This window comes from Castor canadensis, chromosome 11 (genome assembly GCF_047511655.1).
Source record: "Castor canadensis chromosome 11, mCasCan1.hap1v2, whole genome shotgun sequence".
In the NCBI taxonomy this organism is placed as follows: Eukaryota; Metazoa; Chordata; class Mammalia; order Rodentia; family Castoridae; genus Castor; species Castor canadensis.
Genome location: NC_133396.1, coordinates 95,090,856 through 95,101,131, shown reverse-complemented (window position 1 = coordinate 95,101,131; position 10,276 = coordinate 95,090,856).

Genomic DNA, 10,276 nt, shown 5'->3' with positions numbered 1-10,276 from the left:
GTCTCTAATAAAGAAGAAAGACTTGCACCACAAAGAAAGTTGATAGAATAATTAAAAATATGAATACTAATCATTTTTCTACTGACTGATTTCTCATTCCTCAATCTTATTCCAAGCCCACATTCAAGTACAATCTCAACTGAAGTTAAAATCTGACCATATAAAAGAATTTGGCTCTTCAATGTTCTCTTTGCCTCTATTGACTGAGCTCTTATAGCTACCTGTTGTGAAATGAGAACCACACACTGTGCGTTGACAGGGTGTCATCATAGAGAGAAAAGGAATTAACATGCACTATGGACCCCTTATGCGCAGTGCACTGTGTTAGGCCTTGGTACCAGCAGCTCTTCCTTGCCCTCAAGTCCAGAAGAAGAGATAAGTAACCAATTGCAATTTACCATGATAGCAATAGGCATAAAATAGCTGTGCGCAGTCACTATGGAAGGACCAAAGAGGCCAATTCCACTTCCCTCTGCCTTGTGGGAGAAGGAGGATGCAGGGCAAAGAGTCCTAGAAAGTTGTCTAGTGACAAGGTTGCTTGAAGGACAAGTGTACATGATTGAACAGTAAAGTTAGAGGTTGGTAGAGTCAATCAGACACTGTGGTAGGGGCTCAGTTTATGTAAGTTATCTAACTAAATTCTTACAACCTGTGAAATAAATATATCTATCAAAAGATAGAGAAGACATATTTGCAATGACCCTGCTGGTGGAACATTGCTCAGGCTACAGCTCCACCAGCTGTGTGAAATCTTCTGACTGCAGGACCAAAGGGAGGTCACCTGGACTCATCGGAAGTGGGAAATGGCACTTCATACATAGGTCTTGAGCTGGATATGTATCCGTGGCTCACCTTGAATTTATGCTAGTCCAGTGGATTTAGGCAATGTGAAAAAGGTTTCACTCAAACACATAGAAGTCCTCACATGCAAGTGAAACCCCATAGATGTAAGCAATGTGGGAAAGCTTTCACTCATTTCAGTCACCTTTGAAGACAAGAAAGAACTGACACTGGAGAGAAACCGTATGGATGCAAACAATGTGGGAAAGCATTCATATGGACCAGTACCCTTAAAAAGCATGACAGAACTCAACCTAGAAAGAAAGCCTATGGATATAAACAACTTCCAGAGACCTGAAGAAACAAGAATGAACCCACTTCAGAGAAAGTAAAGAATGAGGGACAATTTTTCACTCTATCCAGTACCCTTCATACTCATCAAATAATTCACACAGGAGAGAAACCAAATTGATACAAGGAATGTGAAAGCCTTCATTAGTTCTAGTGACCTTCAAGAATCTGAAAGAACCCATGGTGTAAATAAACACGAGGGATGTGGCAAATGTGGTGAAGCATTCACATACCCCAGTGTGCTTGAAAAATATGAATGAACTCAGGAAACCTATCAATGTAAGCAATCTGGGAATGCCTTCACCTTTCTAGTGAAGTAATCTTCTTGGACATAATAGCGCTCTCATTGGTGCAAAACCCTATGCAAGTATACAATGGGGCAAAGCCTTCACACGAACCAGTGCTCTTCAAAAACATTCAAAATTCACAATGGAAAATAATTGTATTAGGAAAGCAATGTGGAAAGTCTTCACTCATTTCCATGACCTCAAATGTGGAAGTCCTCACACTGAAGAGAAAATCTGTAGTTGTAAGCATAATGAAGCTGTCTGTATTCATTCTATTCATCTTCAAACAAATGAAAGAATATAACCTGTGATAAACCTTACAGATGTAAGATATATGGAAATGTCTTCCTCACTCCCATTGCCACAAAATACATGCAAGATATCCCACTGGACAGGAGCGCTATACATTGAAGTAATGAGGGAAAGCCTTCACTTATCCTGCTTCCTTTTAAAAAAACGAAAGAATTCCATTCTCATACTGATGAGAGTGCACAGTGTGTTGAACTCTTATTAGTGCAAGCATACCATGTCACCTGTACATAGCCTGGTTTCCTCCACAGATGATATGGAGAGAAAACGTGACTCATGGATCTGTGCTCATACAGAATACGTCTTGACCCACAGAACAAGTCCAGTTTGTTTTGTACTAGTTATTTTGGAGCCAGGGCCTGTGAACTATTTGCCAGTGCTGGCCTCTAACCATGATCCTCCTGATCTCACCCTCTCAAGTACTAAGATTACAGAAATGAGCCACTGGCACCTGGTATGTTCTTTCTTACAGATCTGTGGGATATGTTTTTCTAAATTTTAATCTGAAAATAAGCTTTATGCTTCTTATTCTGGTACCTGCCTGTAAAGACAGCTGCATGGGATCCTGCTGAATAGGCTTGCTTAAGAGCTGGGTGGAGTCGCATAAGTATGTCTTTTTGTTGTTGGTGTTTGACTGGGATTTGAACTCAGGGCCTTGTACTTCCTGCCCAGGTATTCTACCAATTTAGCTACTCTGCCAGTCCTTTGTGTATCTTTTTTATTGTGACTTTCAACATGCTCTACACTTTATATTTCCTTGAGACAACAACTTTGTACATAGCTCTTTCACTGGATACGTATCCCAGGCTGACATTGAACATAGGATGTACCAACCTCAATCTTCCAAATGCTGGGATGAAAGACATGTGACATGATATCTGTGACAGTGTTCAGATTTTGTCTTTCTTGTTTCCCAACACAATTTTAACATTGTCCAACACATAGGGGAGTATAGATAGAATGCATGTTTTCAAGTAGAGTCTGGATTTGTCATGTGTTAAAGAGATTGTGCTTTTGGCCATCTGTATATGATGCCTGTTTTGTCAAGAATTTATCTTGTTTTTACATTAAACCTGGTGGATACTTTAAAAAAAAAAGAGAAGAATATTCATTAAAATACCAAAAATTCACACAAATGCCTATCACTAATAACTTTAACAATTAATAGAGAAGACATATCTGTAAGCAAACACCTGAGACTAAACAGTTATTTTATTGCATCCAATTCATATGCATAAAGATCATCCTTAATTCAGCTAAGTTTCTCCATCTACCAAGTTCTAACTGTTGTAAGTAAGGGAAACAGAGATGAGCATGGTGGTTATACCTATAATCCAAGCTACTCAGAATGCAGAGGGAGGAGAGTTGGGACTTCCCCGCCAGCCCAGAGAAAGTTACCAAGATCCTATCACAAGAACAAGATACAAACAAAAGGGATGGGGGCATGGCTCAAGTGGAAGAGCACTTGCTTAGCATACATGAAGCCCTGAGTTCAATCCCCAATACCACAAAGAAAAAGGAGGAAGCTTCCCCACCATATTGAGTAGGAAAAAAGCACAGAGGAGGCTGAAGCCAGGCCATGAAGAGAGTTTGTAAGTAGGCAAACAGTGCATCACTAAAGGTTTTAAGTAGGGTAATGTCATAATCATAGGTTTTCTGATAAAATGATTTTCAGCAGAAAGGAAAATGGATGGTGTGACACAGAGACCACCTAGAAGGCTTTGTAGGATCCTACACTGGGAACTGGAGACTTGCGACTTCTTAGCCACTTTTTTGGAGGGGTGGTGTGGTGGGGGGGATTGAACTCATAGCCTCATGCTTGCTAGGCAGGTGCTCTACCACTTGAGCCAAGCCCCCAGCTAGTTTCCTGGATTCTAGACATAACCTTTGTCTATTGTCTATTGTCAATTTTCCAGAGGTGTCTGGAAGCATTCACACCAGTCAATACAGTAATGGCCCTCTCTGCCTGTTGGTTCAGTTGCATGAGGAGCCCAAATTGCTTGGTGTTGAATGTTCAACTATTATGGCACCATTATTGTATCTAGCTATTGCTGTGTAAGAAATCACTGCAAAACTTGGCTGCTTAAAACAGCAATGATTTCTCTTTTTTATGATAGGAATTCAGGTAGGGCTCAGCTGAGCCATTCATCCTTCAAGTATCATCAGCTAAGATCATTTGGCTGCATTCACTTAGTAGCTAGCTGGGCCAGAAAAGCCTAGACGGGTGTTCCTCCACATTCTCTCTCTCTCTCTGTCTCTCTCTCTCTCTCTCTCTCTCTCTCTCTGTCTCCCTCTCCCCGCTCCCCGTCCCGGGTGGTTTCTCATTATTTAGTAGTCTAGTTCAAATTTATGTATAATATGAGAACTGACTTCTTCCAAAGACAGAAAATGAAGCTTCTAGTAGTCTTAAACTCCAGCCTTGGAAATTCCAAAACATCATTTCTGAAATATTCTATTAGTCAAAACAAGCCATACAGCCAGCCCATATTCCAGGGTAGAGTACACAGCCACCACTTCTTGCTGTGAAGGGCAGCATGCATGCAAAGGGGAGGAAGGAAGAAATTGATGTCAGCCATATTAGAAGGCAATCTACTACAGCCCTGAGGGAAGCATTCATTCCTAAAGAATTAAGACCTCTAAACAAAGACAGCCCACTCTACACCTGTATTTTTTCAATATTCTTCAAGCAACATTACATTTGCTGACCTGAGAAGTAAGGCTTCTGTTGCTGACCCTTCTTTTGCTTCAGGCCTAACTCAAAACTCAATCACCCTTATCAACTGCATGGAAAAGAGATCACAAAAGCATATTGAATATGGTATATGTTGCCTTCTAAATCCAAAAAATAGCCCTCTCTCCTCTTTGTTAGTTGTAGGCAATATAAGATACAGCTATTAATCTTTCATTTTAGAAGGGCTATCTTGAACCCTGGACCTGGAACCCTGGTCCTCAAAATCTTCACTAATATTTCATGGGTTTAATCCCTCACTGTCTGGTACACACTAGTCTTGCTTCTTGCTTAAGCATGTAAACTACTTACTACTTCTTGTTCACCAGATCCAATCACTGGAGTGGGTCAGCATTATATTATATAGAATGTCCAGACTAAAAATTCTTTGCTGACTGTATCATGACAAGATACAGAAAGAGCAGAAGAGTGAAAAACACTCCCTTATCTCTGCAAGGCAAAAGCAAATGATTTGAATTGTCAATTGCTAAGAGGAAAAAAATGTTTCCTAGATCAATAGCAGTATAAAAGATGCCAGGAGCTGTTCTGATTTATTCGAGGAATAGACTTCTGGTGTTTGGCTACAGGATTCACATCTAACAGAGCAGCTGCAACTGGAGTCACTATTGGATAAAGGCAACAACAATTCAGTCATTCTCCAGAATTCATCCAGCTTTGTACTAACCAAAAAGGCAATTTCATTCAATCAAGTTATAGTAAGGTAACCACCTTATGATAAGGTAGTCACTGTAATAATTATAAGATCTATTATACCTTCTATTTCCAAATTATAATTTTCTCAATTTGCATATAGAACAACATTTAATTTATTCAACCATAATAAACCTCAGTTTCCTTATTTATAAAAATGGAAAAGTGATAGCTCACAAACTTGATATAATTCATTTCAAATTGCCTAATTAACCCTTCTTAACTAGTGTAATGGGGAGAGAAAAATCCCTTTTAAATTTTATCGGCTATTTTCTTTGTCAGCTCAGCTCATACTATCATTACTATAATGGTAATTTTTCAATATTATTTAAAAGTAGATCTTAATATGTGTTATCATCCAATAAAGTACTTATTTATCTCAATCCTTTGTTTCTGATCCACACTGATTGTGTCAACACAACACAACTTTCTTGGTCCAGTTTAAATTCTAGGATGCCTACATTTTTAAATGAGTTTTAGGTGAAAAATATTGTGCAAATTTGGATGAATCATGTATTCCAATTCATCTAAAGTCTGTTTTGGTATATTCAAAATATCAAAAAATGGAGAACAATATCTTATCTCTTTAAATGTGGAACTGATTATTTGCATCATAAACATGTTAATATTTTATAGCATCAAATAGCTAAAGAAAGAACAAACATTTCCCTGTTACCTAGAGTTATTACTAATCAACAGATGCAAAGACATTGACAAAGGTGGCTAGACCCTTGGAAAGGGGCCTGTGAGCTCCAATTTAGTAACACTATGCCTTGAATCCAGAGTTTCACGTTGTAGATGAAAAGTTGGCAAATTCAAGTTATGTGAAATTCTCTACAAGATGAATTTTTACAATGAAAAAAATGCTAAACTCCTCAATTTCTACCACTGCAATAATTATAACCAGTAAAAGCATTTTTGTTGATCGAGATTTCTATTAGATGAGAATAGAGGTTCATTTTTACATAAGACATCCCATCTTAGAATTTCCTTCTTCATAATCATCTAAATCCAACTTCCTGCCTTTGGGGATTTGGTAATGGATGTTCTGAGTCTATTTGGATTTTTTTTTAATTTAGAAGATTATTTCCTTTCTAGTCTTCATTTGTTTTGGTGTGTAGTGATTTGCTATTAATAATTAAACATGCTCTTAAGAGGTTATTCCTAATGAGTAACATGTTTTATAAAACAAATTACCTCTTAGCTATTTATTGCATAAAAAAAATGTAGCAATTATGTAAACTATCTGGAATGATGTAAAAAAAAAATACAAACTTTCAGCCATCTAGTAAATGGCAACATTTCTCCCTCTATTTTAAATAACATCAGTGGCTCTCAACCTCTTCTATACCCTTAAAACTATCAAAGACCACAAAAGAACTCTTCTTTATGTGTGTTATACCCATTAATATTTACTATATTACAAATTAAAAGTTACATTGTACACTTATTTATTTAAAGTACTTGTTCATTTTGAAAGAACAGGAATAAACAATACGTGTTAACATAAATAGCATATTTTATGGAAAAAGCAATTATTTACTGGAAAACAGAAATTTCTACGAAAAGTGTGGCACCACTTTACACTTTGCAAAGTTCTCAACCATCTGGCTTGATAGAATACAGCTGGATTCTAATTTCTGTTTCTGTCTTCAATCTGTTTAATTGTGTTATTTTGATTGAAGTTCACAAAGGCAAATCAGTCTCACTCAGATGTGGTTGGAAAACATTATCATATTTTAATAGTCCACACATAGATGTGGATACTCCTCTTTGATATCAAAACTTGCCAAGTGGTAGTTTCTTCTAGGTATGGAATCTGAAACTGTATGATGAATTTTTTGTGGTCTATTGATCTCTCTTGCACTTTATACACATCTTTTAGCCAGTGATAACTTTTTAATGACATGCATTGGTCATTTAGACAATATCCTGACTTGTGCAGATTTTCCAAATGTTGACAATAAACAATATTAGAGTATTACATATCTCATCAGGAAAGCTTTTAAATATTAGGAAACTACTAAGTTTAGAGTAGCAGATACAAGTTTTCCAACATTCTAACTTTTGCTTAAGTGTACTAACATTATCATTGACAACAAATACTGTCAGTTGTTTTCCTTGAATCATCAGGCTTACTCTATCCATTTTTAAGACAACGTCTGCCAAAAGCCCATGTCAGAATAACAACAATTTGTATATCAGTCATCCTTTCAAATAAAAATGATGTTCCATGGGAACATCTGTTCAGTTCACAACTTAAACAATTGCACAAATGCTTTTTTCAGAAATAACTATACTATTTCAGAATGCAACTGAAGTGCTATATGTACACTTCTCTTTCTATTGCACAAATTACAAGACTTCAATACAATTAATAATTCATCAAGGATGCTGTTAGGTGAAATTGACTCTTTAACCCACAAATCCATGGAGGATGAATGCAACGTCCGCAGGAATGATTTGGTGCCACTGCTTTGATTAGCTCTGAGCACTTTTACCCACCATGCGCAAACATCAACACGGACATTTGGAAAGGTCTCTGAAAAGGTCTCAGAGACCTGCAGACCTACAGACTAGACTCTGAGAACTGCTACTCTACACATGTTCTTCATTTCTAAGTCTCAGATGTGAAACCTGCTGAAACTTCAGCAACATGGCCCCCTGAATATAAAGAGGGGCAGCCAGAACTGAGCACATTAAAGTGGGAACAAGAAAATGCAACCCAGGCACACACCCTTTCAGCAAAGTGAATGCCAGCGTCAGGAAGAATTGTCATAATGAAACCCATTATCTTGTACAATAAAAAAAAAGTCAATACAAGATTTTATATTGGTGCTGGCCTACAAATCTAGCACTTAGGAGGCTAAGGTAGGAGGATGGTGGTTCAAAGTCAGGCTGTGTTAACTAGTAAGTTCGAGGTCAGCCTGGATTACATAGTAAGACCCTGTCTCAAAAAAAAAAAAACTTTTATTCTGGGACTGTGGAGTGGCTCAAGAGATAGAGCACTTGCCTAGCAAGTGTGAGGCCCTGAGTTCAAACCCCAGTACCACCAAAAAAAAAAAAAAAAAAGAACTTTTACTCCCAGGTAGGATACACAATTAGCAGCAGTTTTCCAGTTCCACTTCAACAACTAGGGGGAAAAATAGACAGACCATAACATCTTAGTATTAAAGACATCCAAGAGTTTAAAACCAAAAGAAACTAAACAACTAAAATTCCAGAGCTGGAAAGGTCATTTTCATGTGAAAAGGACCCATTTTCTTCCCCAGACACTTTTGCTAGCTGTCTTCTAAATTTATAGAAGTCTCAGATACAGAACCAGTTTTGCCAAGGATACAGCCATCAAGTGCTAGAGGAGTGCAGAAGGTTTGGGTAGAGGGGCTTGGACAGAATGGTATCTCATGCATTCTCATGTGACTTGAGAGACAGAGCACTGCCAGAGGAATGGTTTAGCAACAAGTGAGATAAATCTCACTCACTATCAAGACAATTAAACAAGAGTGGTCTAGCTAATTCTACAAACCAACCATGACTTAACTTCGTTCCTGATTCTGCCTAACAGAAGAAAAGATAAACCCCAGCATATATACAGATTGTTAGAAATAAGACCCCCAAAGACCACCATGGTCACAATTGATGACAGAAAAACAGAGAATTGTCACGGCAAGGCAAAATTTACTTCTGCAGAAGGCTGCACAGACACATGGACACAGCAAGCACACAAAGTAGACCATAGGTTTTCATTTTTATCCCTGACCACCATGGTGCGGCCCTGCCCCCTTTACTGGGATTGGTCAAGTTTTGGTGCACAATCTGCTATCAATTGGCTAATGTTGCACTTAGAATTTGGGGGTCGGGTAAGTAGTAATTTGGGCGCAAAAATGGAGCTCAGTGAACAAGAACCCCGAACTGCAAGCAGCTAAGATGACGACACACTTCGATAAAAAATACTGTTATCCTCACAAGGTTTGCAAGATATCTAAAAAGACAGGAAAATGTAACTAAAAATCAAGAATGAAAATAAACAACAGAAGGAGACTCGGGGATAACTTAAATGTTGGAGGCAAAGACTTTAGATAATGTATACATATTTAAGAAAATAGAGGAAAAGGCCAGGCACAGTTCCTTATGCCTGTAATCTCAGCTTCACAGGAGGCAGAGATCAGGAGAAAAGAAATTATAGGCCAGACTGGAGGGAAAAATTAGTAAGACCCAATCTCAATCATCTAGTCAGGCATGGTGGCATGTGCCTGTGATTCCACAATGCGGGAGGCCATAAGTAGGAGGATCATGGTCTGCCACAAACCCTGAGCAAAAATGTGAGACTCTGTTTGGAAAAATAACTAAAAAAGCAAGACAGGGCAGGGAACATGGCTCAAGTGGTAAAGCATCTGCCTAGCAAGCCTGAGGCCCTGATGTCAAACCTCAATATGCTCCCCGCCAAAAAAAAGCGAGAGAGAGAGAGAGAGAGAGAGAGAGAGAGAAAATGATGGAAAAACGTTGAAAAGGCAGATAATTTCAATAGAGAACTGAAAATCACTTTTTATTTTATTCATGTTTGGGTCATTTCTCCCCTTCCTCCAACCCTCTCCCTTACCCCCCACCCTGCCCCCTCCCTCTCCCACCCACCCCCTCGATACCCAGCAGAAACTATTTTGCCCTTATCTCTAATTTTGTTGAGAGAGTATAAGCAATAATAGGAAGGAACAAGGGTTTTTGCTAGTTAAGATAAGGATAGCTACACAGGGAGTTGACTCCCATTGATGTCCTGTGCATGTGTGTTACCTTCTAGGCTAATTCTTCTTGATCTAACCTTTTCTCTGGTTCCTGGTCCCCTTCTCCTATTGGCCTCAGTTGCTTTTAAGGTATCTGCTTTAGTTTCTCTGCGTTAAAGGCAACAAATGCTAGCTAATTTTTTAGGTGTCTTACCTATCCTCACCCCTCCCTTGTGTGCTCTCGCTTTTATCATGTGATCAAAGTCCAATCCCCTTGTTGTGTTTGCCCTTGATCTAATGTCCTCATATGAGGGAGAATATACAATTTCTGCTCTTTTGGGCCAGGCTAACCTCACTCAGAATGATGTTCTCCAATTCCATCCATTTACCAG